Below are 12,674 nucleotides of genomic sequence, written 5' to 3'. Positions count from 1 at the left end.
GGTGTGTGTGTCTTTCTTGGCCATCTTCCCGTCCTCTGGAGCAGCTCGGAGTGACAAGGGTGCAGGGCATGTGTTCTTGCCGTGACCTGCTCCTTCCTTCTTTATGCCTCGGGCTCGGCCCGCAGGGGTTTCTTCTGCTCTGACTCTGGATTTCCCCCTGGAATCCGGCCCCTGCTCCCTCCCTCCCTCCCCTCCCTGCCCTTCCCCTGGCAGAGAGACCTGCGCCTGGCCCGGCCCCCCCACAGCCCCCCCCCCCCCCGGTGCTGTCTCTAGGTCACACCTGGGCCTGCAGGGCTCTCGCGAGATGCGCACTGGCTCTGACAGAGCCCTTGGGATGAGGTGGGTCCCTGAGGAGGGGGGCCCTGCTGGCTGGGGTCACTCTGTGACCCTCTCACCTGTGGGCCTCCTGGAACTCCAGGGCCACCTTCCCCTTCCCTCTCTGCTGGCCCCTCTGCCCCCTCATCAGTGGGCCAGGTGGCTCTGCACTGCAACCTCATAGAGACCCAGGTCCCCTCCCCTGGACTGTGGGCTCTGGCTCTCCCACCCACCTGGAGTCTCTGTGGTCCCACGCCTGTTCCCTTGCCCGGAGCAAAGGTGCTGGGTGCAGAGCGGCACACCCTCTTGGGACCCGCCTGCTCCTGGGCCTGACCAAGAGTCATCACATATTACATCAGGATTAGGAAGAAAGAGGTTTTAGGTCACAAATCAGGAGCAAGAGGTGACGTTACAGTCAAAATTAATTTCATTTCATTTCATTTTATTTTTTGCCTCTTAGGGCCGTACCTGAGGCACTTGGAAGTTCCCAGGCGAGGGGTCGAATCAGAGCCACAGCTGCCAGCCTACACCACAGCCACAGCAACACAGATCCAGGCCACGTCTGTGACCTACACCACAGCTCATGACAATGCCGAATCCTCAACCCGCTGAGCAAGGCTAGAGATCGAACCACAGGAGTTCCTGTCGTGGCGCAGTGGTTAACGAATCCGACGAGGAACCATGAGGTTGCGTGTTCGGTCCCTACTTCGGAGGAGTAGGGAGACACGCTCGCCCTCTCCCACAAACACAACAAAAAAAGCACATCTACAGAATAAATGACTCGCACAGAACAGCAACCAATCGCTGGCAGAGGAACCTAAACTCCAATAACGACAAGAAGTTCGCGACATTACTGGGCAGAACGGGAGAAAAGAGGAGAGTGAGAGAAGGTGAATCTGAGTGGGATGGGCGCTCCCGAAAGGGAACTGTGGAGGAGAAAGGGATCCCGCACCCTGGAAAGTCACCTACTGGGGGAAAGATCAAACGAACCGGAGGAATCTCCAGATGCAGAGAAGAGTGTAGCAGTAAGTTGGAGTACGGAAAAGCCGATCAAGAATCCAACGGACCATCTGAACTACGGGCACAGTCACCAAAAAATTGAGACGCCTGGGTGGGGGCTGGGCACCGAGACCTCGGCTCCGAAGGTTAGTCCCCAGGCTGGGGGGGCGGGGCGGAGCGGAAACTGCTTGGAGGTCTAGAAACCACTTGATGGGGCAGAGACTGCCTGGGAGACTAGACAACAAAGCTGTCACAGAGGAAGGGAACAATACTCTAGGGGCGGGGAGGTGGAAAGCCGCATCAGAGGGAACCTGGGAGAAGAGCCTGGTCTGCGCCCATGCTGGGGAGGGGAGAGAAGAAGGGGTGGGTCCCCAGAGAATACCCCCCACGCCACAGCAAGCTTACAGGCCCGCTAGCTAGCTGAAAGCTGTGCTTCCCAGTGCATCCCCTCCCCCCACCCCCACCACCCCCTTTGCTCTCCCCAAACCTGGGGCTGCCTGCCATCCAGGAGGGCTGGCCTCAACAATTGCCTGAAGCCTACCACCGCAGGGGCTGTCCCTGCACAGGCCTGCTTGCCCTTTGGAGGGGCTACACTTCCGCAGAGCAGCACCAAACACCACCAGCCCCCGAGAAAAGGCCTGCAGCCCAGAAAAGCTAGAACAAGCTTAGCCAGGCTGTGAATAGATCCGCCTAATTCTCGGACGGTTTTTCTGAGTCGGGTTGCCCCGGGGAGGAGCCTCTTGGATCTCCAACGGCCCTGCTACCCGCCCAAGCCCCCAGGAGGTGCTGAGACCTAGTGGACCAGCTGCATAGGACTGCCAGCTCCAGGCAGGACCCCCTGCAGCCCAGAAAAGCTGCAACAAGCCTGGCCGAGTCGGGAAAAGATCTCAGACGGTTTTTCTGAGTCGGGCTGCCCCGGGGAGGAGCCTCTTGGATCTCCAACGGCCCTGCTACCCGCCCAAGCTCCCAGGGGGTGCCCCACTCCCACGGAATAGCTGCTCAGCACCACCAGCCCCCTGGAAGAGCCCCTGCAGCCCAGAAAAGCTGCAACAAGCTCGGCCAGACTGTGAAAAGATCTGCCTACATTCTCAGGCTGTCCTTCTGAGTTGGGCTGCCCTAGGGAAGAGCCTCTTAGGTTCTCAGTGACCCAGATAGCTGCTCCAGCCCCCAGGGGGTGCTGCACTCCTGAGGAACAGCTGCCCAACACCGCCAACCCCCTGCAAGAACCCCACAGCCTAAAAACACCAGCGCAAGCTCTGCATGACCAAGTGAAATCTGCTACCATCGTGGGGTGGACCTCCCAGTCCTGTCTGCCCTCAGGAAGCCCTCCTTTGCTTCAAAGAAACACTGTTAGCCCCATCAACACTCCAGAAAAGCCACACTGCCTCAAAAAAGATTGACCAACAACGCCAGCCCTCAGGAAATATTCCACGGCAGTGACAAGGCAAACACTGCCCGATCATGGAGAGTACAACTCCCTCAGCAGAAAGAAAACCACAAGCAAGATGAAGAAGCTGAGAAACCACCCCCAGTCAAACCAACAGGAGAACTCACCTAACACGGTCAACAATGAAACAGATCTCTGCAGTCAGACAGACCTGGAGTTCAAAAGAGAAACAGTGAACATACTGAAGGAATTAAGAGAAGATATGAACAGTAATGCAGATACCCTCAGAAAGGAACTAGAAAAGATAAGGAGGAGCCAAGAAAAACTAGAACATTCATTTGCAGAGATGCAAACTGAACTAGGGGCAGTAAAAACCAGAATGAATAATGCAGAAGAACGAATCAGTGATATGGAAGATAGAATAATGGAAATCACTCGATCCGGTCAACAGACGGAAAACCGAATCAAAAAACTGGAAAGCAATATAAGAGACCTATGGGATAATATAAAGCGGGCCAATCTACGCATAATAGGAACTCCAGAAGGAGTAGAAAAAGATAAGGGGATGGAAAATATATTTGAAGAAATTATCGCTGGAAACTTCCCAAATCTCAAGGATACTGGGTTCAAGATACAAGAAGCACAGAGGGCCCCAAACAAACTGAACCCAAACAGACCCACACCAAGACACATCATAATAAAAATGGCAAAAGTTAGTGATAAAGAGAGGATCCTCAAGGCAGCAAGAGAAAAACAGAATGTTACCTACAAGGGAACCCCCATAAGAATATCAGCTGATTTCTCTACAGAAACACTGCAGGCCAGGAGGGAATGGCAAGAGATATTTAAAGTGCTAAAAGGAAAAAATAGGATACTCTATCCAGCAAGAATATCATTTAAAATAGAAGGGGAAATAAAAATTTTTCCCAACAAACAAAAACTTAAAGAATACAGCAACACAAAACCCAGGTTAAAGGGAATATTGAAAGGGCTTCTCTAAACCAAAAAGAAAGGAAGGAAAGGGAAGAAAAAAGAAAAGAAAAAAAAGAAGAAGAAGAAGAAGAGGAAGAACTAGGACTGAGGAAACCGCAATCAGAGAGCAGTCACTCAAATAAGCCAGCATACAGATTTAATCATGAACATGCTTCAAACAAAATAAAATTAAAAAGAAAAAAATAAAAAAGAGTCATCAAAACCATAAGATGTGGGCAAGGGATGTTAGGAAGTAAATAACCCTTTTTGTTTGTATGTATGTGTCTCTTCTTAATTTTCATATAGTAATGAAGTGTTTGAACTTACAGGACCATCAGGCTAAAACACACAGTTATGGGAAGGCGTTAGCATACTTAAAAAACAGGGCAACCACAAGCCAAAACCAAATATTGCATTTGCAAAAAAAACAAAAAAAACCACTCAAGCAGATAATAACAGGAGACCATCCAACCAAAAAAAAAAAAAAAAAAAAAAGAAAGGAAGAATGGAGAACCATAGAATCAACTGGAACACGAGGTTCAAATGGCAACAAATAATCATCTATCAATTATCACCTTAAATGTCAATGGACTGAATGCCCCAATCAAAAGACACAGAGTGGCTGAGTAGATAAAGAGGCAAAAACCTTCAATATGCTGCCTACAAGAAACTCACCTTAGGACAAAAGATACATATAGATTGAAAGTGAAAGGGTGGGGAAAAATAGTTCACGCCAATAGACATGGCAGAAAAGCAGGAGTCGCAACACTCATATCAGACAAAGTAGACTTTAAAACAAAAGACATAAAGAAAGACAAAGAAGGACACTATTTAATGATTAAGGGATCCATCCAAGGAGAGGATGTTACTACCATCAACATATATGCCCCAAATACAGGAGCACCCAGATACATGCAACAAATATGAACAGACATAAAGGGAGATATTGATGAGAATACAATCATAGTAGGAGACCTTAATACCCCCCTCACATCAATGGACAGATCCTCTAGACAGAAAACCAATAAAGCAACAGAGATCCTAAAGGAAACCATAGAAAAGTTAGACTTCATTGATATCTTCAGGACACTACATCCAAAAAAAGCAGAATACACATTCTTCTCAAATGCTCATGGAACCTTCTCAAGAATCGACCACATATTGGGACACAAAGCGAATCTCAATAAATTTAGGAGCATAGAAATTATCTCAAGTATCTTCTCTGACCACAATGCCATGAAATTAGAAACCAACCATGGGAAAGAAAAGAGAAAAAACCTACTACATGGAGACTAAACAACATGCTACTAAAAAACCAATGGGTCAATGAGGAAATCAAGAAGGAAATTAAAAACTACCTTGAAACAAATGATAATGAAGACACAACCCCTCAAAATCTAGGGGATGCTGCGAAAGCAGTGCTCAGAGGGAAATTTATAGCAATGTAGGCCTTTCTCAAAAAAGAAGAAAGATCCCAAATTGACAACTTAACCCTCCACCTAAACGAATTAGACAAAGAAGAACAAAAAAGTCCTAAAGTCAGCAGAAGGAAGGAAATTATAAAGATCAAGGAAGAAATCCATAGAATAGAGACTCAAAAAACAATAGAGAAAATTAATAAAACCAAGAGCTGCTTCTTTGAAAAGGTGAACAAAATTGACAAACCCCTGGCCAGACTCACTAAAAAGAGGAGAGAAAGAACCCAAATCACCAAAATTATAAATGAAAAAGGAGAAATCACAACGGATACAGCAGAAATACAAAAAACCATAAGAGAATACTGTGAACAACTATTCGGCAACAAGTTTGACAATCTGGAAGAAATGGACAATTTTCTAGAATCTTACAGCCTGCCAAAGCTGACTCAAGTAGAAACAGACCAACTGAACAGACCCATCACTAGAAATGAAATTGAAGAGGTCATAAAATCACTCCCTACAAATAAAAGTCCAGGACCAGATGGCTTCACAGGTGAATTCTATCAAACATATAAAGAGGAATTGGTGCCCATCCTCCTGAAACTCTTTCAAAAGGTTGAAGAAGAAGGAATACTCCCAAAGACATTCTATGAGGCCACCATCACCCTCATTCCAAAACCAGGCAGAGATACCACCAAAAAAGAAAACTATCGCCCAATATCATTGATGAATATAGATGCAAAAATTCTCAACAAAACCTTAGCCAACCGAATCCAACAACATACCAAAAAAATTATACACCATGACCAGGTTGGGTTCATCCCAGGTTCACAAGGATGGTTCAACACACGCAAATCAATCAGGATCATACACCACATTAACAAAAAAAAAGGTCAAAAATCATATGATCATCTCCATAGACGCAGAAAAAGCATTTGACAAAGTCCAACATCCATTCATGATCAAGACCCTCGCCAAAGTGGGTATAGAGGGAACATTCCTGAATATCATCAAAGCCATTTATGATAAACCCACAGCAAATATAATCCTCAATGGGGAAAAACTGAAAGCCTTCTCACTCAAATCTGGAACAAGACACGGATGCCCACTCTCACCACTGCTCTTCAACATAGTTTTGGAAGTCCTGGCCACAGCAATTAGACAAACCAAAGAAATCAAAGGCATCCATATAGGAAGAGAAGAGATCAAACTGTCACTGTATGCAGATGACATGATACTATACCTAGAAAACCCTAAGGACTCAACCCCAAAACTCCTTGAACTGATTAATAAATTCAGCAAAGTAGCAGGATATAAGATTAACATTCAGAAGTCAGTTGCATTTCTGTATACCAGCAATGAAACATTAGAAAAGGAATACAAAAATACGATACCCTTTAAAATTGTACCTCACATAATCAAATACCTCGGAATACACCTGACCAAGGAGGTAAAGGACCTATATGCCGAGAACTATAAAACTTTAATCAAAGAAGTCAAAGAAGATGTAAAGAAATGGAAAGATATTCCATGTTCCTGGGTTGGGAAAATCAATATGGTAAAAATGGCCATACTACCCAAAGCAATCTACAGATTCAATGCAATCCCTATCAAATGACCCAGGACATTTTTCACAGAACTAGAACAAACAATCCAAACATTTATATGGAACCACAAAAGACCCAGAATCGCCAAAGCAATCCTGAGAAACAAAATCCAAGCAGGAGGCATAACTCTCCCAGACTTCAAGAAATACTACAAAGCCACAGTCATCAAAACAGTGTGGTATTGGTACCAAAACAGACAGACAGACCAATGGAACAGAAGAGAGAACCCGGAAATAAACCCTGACACCTACGGTCAATGAATCTTTGACAAGGGAGGCAAGAACATCAAATGGGAAAAAGAAAGTCTATTCAGCAAGCATTGCTGGGAAACCTGGACAGCTGCATGCAAAGCAATGAAATTAGAACACACCCTCACACCATGCACCAAAATAAACTCCAAATGGCTGAAAGACTTAAATATACGACAGGACACCATCAAACTCCTAGAAGAAAACACAGGCAAAACACTCTCTGACATCAACATCATGAATATTTTCCCAGGGCAGTCTCCCAAAGCAATAGAAACTAGAGCAAAAATAAACCCATGGGACCTCATCAAACTGAAAAGCTTTTGCACAGCAAAGGAAACCAAAAAGAAAACAAAAAGGCAACTTACAGAATGGGAGAAAATAGTTTCAAATGATGCAACCGACAAGGGCTTAATCTCTAGAATATATAAACAACTTATACAACCCAACAGCAAATAACCAATCAATCAATGGAAAAATGGGCAAAAGACCTGAAGAGACATTTCTCCAAAGAAGATATACAGATGGCCAGCAAACACATGAAAAAATGCTCAACACTGCTGATTATAAGAGAAATGCAAATCAAAACTACCATGAGATACCACCTCACACCAGTCAGAATGGCCCTCATTAATAAATCCACAAATAACAAGTGCTGGAGGGGCTGTGGAGAAAAGGGAACCCTCCTGCACTGTTGGTGGGAATGTAAACTGGTACAGCCACTATGGAGAACAGTTTGGAGATACCTTAGAAATCTATACATGGAACTTCCATATGACCCCACAATCCCACTCTTGGGCATCTATCCGGACAAAGCTCTACTTAAAAGAGACACATGCACCCGCATGTTCATTGCAGCACTATTCACAATAGCCAGGACATGGAAACAACCTAAATGTCCATCGACAGATGATTGGATTCGGAAGAGGTGGTATATATACACAATGGAATACTACTCAGCCATAAAAAAAGGATGACATAATGCCATTTGTAGCAACATGGATGGAACTAGAGAATCTCATCCTGAGGGAAATGAGCCAGAAAGACAAAGACAAATACCATATGATATCACTTATAACTGGAATCTAATATCCAGCACAAATGAACATCTCCTCAGAAAAGAAAATCATGGACTTGGAGAAGAGACTTGTGGCTGCCTGATGGGAGGGGGAGGGAGTGGGAGGGATCGGGAGCTTGAGCTTATCAGACACAACTTAGAATAGATTTACAAGGAGATCCTGCTGAATAGCATTGAGAACTATGTCTAGATACTCATGTTGCAACAGAGGAAAGGGTGGGCGGAAAATGTAATTGTAATGTATACATGTAAGGATAACCTGACCCCCTTGTTGTACAGTGGGAAAATAAAAAAAATAAAAATAAACTCGTGTTTTAAAAAAGGAAAAAAAAAAAAAAAGAAAAAGAAAGAGACAGCCCATTACTCCATTACTTCTGCCTATTCCTTTGGTCAATATTTTCTCCGATGCTCTGACAGGTCTGAGATCCTACTTGTAAGTTAATAAGTTCCTTTTCCACAGTTATAGACAGGAGCCCGTGTGTGTGTGTGTGTGTGTGTGTGTGTGCGTAGACCCGGGTAGCCTGTATGTGTATACATGCATATGTATATATACACACACACACACATGCTAACAGACTATATACACACCATCACCATCAGCTCTGGATCAGGGATCAGATTGTTTAGTTGCTAAGAAAACTTAGCCTTGGTCACTCGAGCCTGAGTTCCCCATGGGGTGAGGGGGTAGAGGCAGGTGCATCTGCACATGCAGTGGAGTGTGCTACTGGAGAGGGGTCCCATAGCATGAGGCTCAGAGCTTTAATAGGTGATTGTCACCTCTGCCCTGCTCTCCTCTTCAGTGAGAAATATGCATCTCCCCGTGAAATAGAAGCAGTGTCTCTCCAGGGGGAAATAAGCCTAGAATGTGAGGCTATCCTGGCTCTAATGGGGCGGGGACAGCCTCTCAATCCCTCCAGAGCAGTATCCAACCTCGACCTTCTAAGGCGTGTTTCCCACGCAAACAGCCTTTAAACAGAGTTGCCTGCAACCTTTGCTCAGAAAGCTTAAACTTTAAGCAAATCTGAAAAATGTTATTGTGCCCATTTCATACAGAAAAAGCAAGAGTAGGAAAGGCAAAAAATTCATCCCAAGTAGCACGTATCTTTGCAAATAAGGGTTTTCTCTGGATACGACGCCCTGGAGTGGGATTGCTGGATTGTATGGTAGTTCTATTTTCAGTTTTTTAAGGAACCTCCATGCTGTTTTCAATAGTGTTTGCCCCAATGCACATTCCCACCAACAGTCTAAGAGAGTTCCCTTTTCTCCACATCCTCTCCAGCACTTATTATTTGTAGTCTTTGGGGGCAACAAGGGCCGAATATGATGCCAGCTGAGTTGGGTCAGGACTTTAAGAGAAGAACCTTGCAGGCACACACACATGGCCTCATCATGACTTTTGTCTGTTGAAATAACAATTTGTCTCTCTAGGCCCCTTCTTGCTGACAAAATAGTAAAAATGTATTTTTTTTTTTTTTGGTCTTTTTGCCTTTTCTAGGGCCACTCCTGTGGCATAAGGAGGTTCCAAGGCTAGGGGTCTAATCCAGCCCATGCCAGAGCCACAGCAACGCGGGATCCGAGCTGTGTCTGCAACCTACACCACGGCTCATGGCAACTCCAGATCCTTAACCCACTGAGCAAGGCCAGGGATGGAACCTGCAACCTCATGGTTCCTAGTCAGATGTGTTAACCACTGCGCCACGACAGGAACTCCAGAGAGGTATTTTTTAGGTATAATACATTCAGGACTCAATAAGTATAAAAATGCATATAACTGAGGCTGAGGCTGAATTCGATGCAGATATTTGATGATTTCAAGATGTTTGAAAACTTTCTGTGGGCCACTGACAGGATCATGGGCCCTCAACTGCAGCCTGTTGTGCCCCAAGGTGTGGGAAGCAGGAAGCAGATGCACAAGGAGGGGCCTCTGTAGCCTCAGGAGACCCCACTGGTACAGGGAAGCTTGGAGGGGAGTAGGGGTTCCATCGGAAGAGGGGAGAGAAAGAGGACAAAGACACTCAGGCCTCCTGTGGGTTGGGAACCCCCAAGGCTCCCATGTCGCACCCAGGGCTGCGCTTCTGTCACAACGTCGGGATCCCTTCCTCCTGAAGAGGGTTCGGCCGGCATTGACACTCTGTATCTCTAGTTGGGGGTCGTGGAGTCCTCTCCTCTTCATCTGGAGGAGACCAAGATAAGGCTTTGGTGATGTGTGTCCCTGGGGTCTCCCTAAATGCTTCCTTAGCACCCACTCGCCCTCACCTTCAGCGCAAATCGATTTACAAAGTAATTTGAGGGCCAGTTTCACTGCAACCCCCATAAAGGACAACCGCCATTCAGACGTCATTTGTACTCAGAATCTTTTTTTTTTTTTTTTTTTTTCTTGTCGTTTTGGGGCAGCGCCTGCAGCATATGGAGGTTCCCAGGCTAGGGGTCGAATCGGAGCTGTAGCCGATCGCCTACACCTCAGCCAAGCCACAGCCACACCAGATCTGCGCTACGTCTACGACCTACACTACCACAGCTCCCGGCAACGCCGGATCCTTTAACCCACTAGGCGAGGCCAGGGATCAAACCTGTGTCCTTGTGCATGCTAGTCAGATTCATTTCTGCGGAGCCACGACGGGAACTCTCTTTTGTATTTTTCTTTTTTTTAAAAGTCTACAATGCATTACTTCAGGACTGGCGGGACAAATATTCCAGATCACGAGGTCCGTGGCAAGGGGGCAGGGATAAGGGTATAGTGAGAGACCCGGGATAAGGAAGGGCTCTTGGGTGACTTCCCGAAATCCTAGGCCTGCTGGGTGGGCCTTAAGACCTGGAGGCTGGCAGAAGCCGAGCACCCACCAAGAGCACAGAGCCCAGGGCTAAGAGGAGCCTGACCCAGAACCTGACCCTCAGCTACTGGGGCCGGTATCCTGTGTTTTCACATCCCCAGGAACTGAAAGTGGCAGTAATGTGCCGGGCTGCTAGATGGCAAGTATTCTCAGTTTCCTGCCTGAGTTATAAGGAAACCCCTCTGGTAGCTGGTAGTAACTGTGACAGCCTTTGTTTACTGATAGGATAGGCAGTACTTTCCTTCTCTCTCTCTTGTCTTCTTCGGGCCACACAGCAGCATAGGGAAGTTCCCAGGCTAGAGGTCAAATCGGAGCTGCAGAAGACTGTAGTCAGAGGAGCCAGCCAACTGGGTGGCTGACGACAGCCTCCTCCCCTGCATCTCTGACTCCTGCTCCCCCCATCACCTTCCCTCTGTGTTCACAGTGGTTTCTCTCCCAGAGCAGGTCAAAATCTGTCCCAGACAATCCTGATTCCCTAGGAGAATTCCAGAAAACGCATCCTCGGCCCATACTTGAATCATTCGCTATCCTCAAATGAACAAGGCTCTTTTACTCCTCCTCTGTGGACTCCTGGCCAAAAATGCTCTCGCTCTGCCACTTGAAAGTCTTCTATCCTTTAAGGTTCAGCTCAGATGTACTCTGGTCCATAAAGCCCATGGGGAGAGAATGTCTCATGATTGTTTTCCAAAATCTTTCTGTATATGCCATGTATATATGCATAGGCATATCTATATGTTTTGACACAAAAGACATACTATGTAATACACTCTTCCCAGTGTTTCTAATATATTTTAATACGTAACAGAGCAAATACGTTTTCCTTACTTTTTCAAAACTGATAATTTTACCCAGGCAGAATTTCGAATTGTTTCATAAGCTTCCTCTCCCCTCGCCCCCCATAATCATTGAAATTGTTATTAAATCTACCTTAAGGTTTAAAAAGTAATCTGGGAGAAAATGAGTATCCAATGAACTTCTTCTAAAGAGAGCATTTCAGTGTTCCCATCGTGGCGCAGTGGTTAAGGAATCTGACTAGGAACCATGCGGTTGCGGGTTCGGTCCCTGCCCTTGCTCAGTGGGTTAACGATCCGGCGTTGCTGTGAGCTGTGGTGTAGGTTGCAGACGAGGCTCGTATCCTGCATGGCTCTGGCTCTGGTGTAGGCCAGTGGCTACAGCTCCGATTCAACCCCTAGCCTGGGAACCTCCATATGCCGCGGGAGCGGCCCAAAGAATTAGCAAAAAAAGAAAAGGAAAAAAAAAGAGAGCATTTCGCAAGCACAGTCCTCCCTCGGTGTCCCCAGGAAACTGGTTCCAGGAGTCCCCACACAAGGTTGGGCCAGGGCTGGGGTTCCCAGCCGGCGGGGGTCATGCTGGGGCTGGGACAGAGGCAGGTCTGCACAGAACTGTTTACAGCGTTACGCAGGTGGATGAGGACAGACCCCGGCAGCGTGTTCTCATCTACACAGAGAGCAGGGTACCCCCGGGAAAGCAAGGCCATCACCATAGGAAGAGTGGATCCCTGGAAGGAAGACGTTGGGCCAAGCAAAGCTCACCTCCATCCTGCATGTCCTGGTCTTCAGCAGAAAGCAGGGACCTGCATCACCTGGCTCCTGGGGGTTCGCTGGGAAAACCTCTTCCTGTACCCACTGCTGCCTTGAGCGTTCCGTTGTTGCCATCATTGTAACGACTTCCACTTACGTTTTCCCAAGAAAAGAAGTGTCCTGAAATTTGTGTATCAATTTGGGGAGTTCCCTTTGTGGCTCAGCGGTTAACGAGCCCGACTAGGATCCATGAGGATGCGGGTTCGACCTCTGGCCCT

Source organism: Sus scrofa, chromosome 14 (genome assembly GCF_054392235.1).
Source record: "Sus scrofa isolate SSC_HxYL_T2T_F1_AM1 chromosome 14, Sscrofa_HxYL_maternal_Yorkshire_Landrace_v2.0, whole genome shotgun sequence".
Classification (NCBI taxonomy): domain Eukaryota; kingdom Metazoa; phylum Chordata; class Mammalia; order Artiodactyla; family Suidae; genus Sus; species Sus scrofa.
The sequence above is the reverse complement of the archived record's forward strand: the minus strand, read 5'-3'. Positions refer to the sequence as shown.